Here is a 1,704-nt window from a genome sequence, read left to right as displayed (position 1 = left end):
GGCGCAGAACCGTGATCGAACCATCTCTGCCAGCCTGGCCAAAAGAGGCAGGCGGTTTCAAAGGCCAGAGCTCCCTGGAAGAAGTGCTCTCTCTTGCTTGTGTGCTTTTTCCTGGCACCGTGGATGAGCTGCCTGAGACAGGAGAAGGCAAGGCCAGGTGTGAAGAGACAGACCCAGCAAACTCTCCTCAAGCTGCCTCTGTGAGCTGAGTCACGGTGGAAGCAGCCAAGGTTCCTCGGCTCCAGGAATGGGGGAAGCTTGCTGAGGGCGAACACTTCTGGGGCCCGCACAGCAACGCATGGCTTTCCTGCCCTTTGGTGGAAAGGAAAATGGAGGCGACCCCCTGGGCTCCTCTGATGAGGCGGGAGAAGCAGGGTTAGGGTCCCGGTGTCGGCAGAGGCCCAGGAACCGCTTCTGGGATGGTCTGCCACCCAGCGTGGGAGGGTCTAGAGCGGAGACAGAAGCCGTGAGGGGATGAGAACCCTTGGGTTCAGCCCCTGGTGCTAAAGTGCACAGTTGTGGGCCTCACACATGTTTCCTTAACCTCCACTTCCTTATCTGAAAAATGGGAATAATAACCCCTGCCTTCCTTCCCAGAGTTATGAGAATCAAATGAGAAAATATAGGCAGCTGTAAAAATATAAAGCCGTCGTATTTGCATTCACCAATTCCTTAAGGAAATGGGGCCAGAGTTGAGGGGCAGGCCAGACCCTCTTCCACAGAGAACTTTACAATCCAGTCCTAAGACCATAATGTGTCTCAAACATTATGAATTTAGGAAATGCCTTTTCAATCTGGTGAAGAAAATAAGAAGGCTCCAGTGATGGCAAAAGCTGAGGCCACAGCCGCAGAGCCGGCGACAGCTTTCGGTTGAAAAACAAACCACCCGAGCGCTTCCCACTGAGACCCTGACGTGGAAACAGCCAGCGCAGGAGAGATGATAAATGCCTCTGGGGTTTCCCAGCCTGGGGGAGTTGGCCTTGCTAGGGCTCATAAAAGCCTCCTTAACCTGGAGAAGGAAGCCTGGGCTTGTCTGCGTTTCCCACAAGAGCCCTCTGGCCCCACCTCCCTGCTCACTGGTGTGAACTCACGACCACAGCGGAAGACTTCCCAGGAAAAGAAACACGGGGGCCTCCATGACTGGCGGTCCTGCAGGACGACCCTCGTCCACCGGGGCTCCTGGTGGAGCTGGAGCCCTGCCTGCCAGCAGCGCGGGCCTGGGAGAGAGACAGGACGCCATTGGTCACACCCTCACCCCGGGAGGGGAAGTTGTTGGTCCGGGTCGCCTCTTGCCTTGGCAGCATCCTTGTTAGCTTGGGGCTCATTGAAGGTGCGCACTTACCTTTTTCCCTACTACTCCATTTAAATGAAGAAGGTCGGCGGCTTGCTGCCAGATTCTACGGGAACGTTCTCGGCCACGTTTAATAACAGGAAGATCAACTTTGACCCTGATGACTTCATGAGTGTTTCTTACAAATGAAGTTCCAGGGTCCAGATATGGCCTCCTTCCTGCTGTGAATGTTCATTAGCAACCTGTCAGGGAGCTGGAAGTCGTTTCTCAGGGAGCGGCTGGGATGTCTTGGCGTCTGTCCCTGTGGCAGCCCAGAAGCGCCTCTGGGTGGGGGCTGGGGAGGACGGCCCCGAGCTATGGGTCTGTGGTGCCCGCCTCCCTCCCAAGCTCCATCACTGCCCGTGAGGACCTAG

General features: G+C 56.0%; 1 long non-coding RNA gene across 1 annotated transcript; it reads right to left on the bottom strand.

Moving 5' to 3' along the window:
• Positions 1-258: 258 nt before the first annotated feature.
• LOC122708879 lies at positions 259-1,475 on the bottom strand. The gene is made up of 3 exons (XR_006345341.1): positions 1,343-1,475; positions 1,092-1,217; positions 259-446 (listed from the first exon to the last, which is right to left on the bottom strand). It is a non-coding gene; the product is annotated as an uncharacterized LOC122708879 (long non-coding RNA).
• Between the last annotated feature and the right edge of the window lie 229 nt (positions 1,476-1,704).

Source organism: Cervus elaphus, chromosome 15, assembly GCF_910594005.1.
Source record: "Cervus elaphus chromosome 15, mCerEla1.1, whole genome shotgun sequence".
Lineage (NCBI taxonomy): Eukaryota > Metazoa > Chordata > Mammalia > Artiodactyla > Cervidae > Cervus > Cervus elaphus.
The sequence above is the reverse complement of the archived record's forward strand: the minus strand, read 5'-3'. Positions and strand labels throughout refer to the sequence as shown.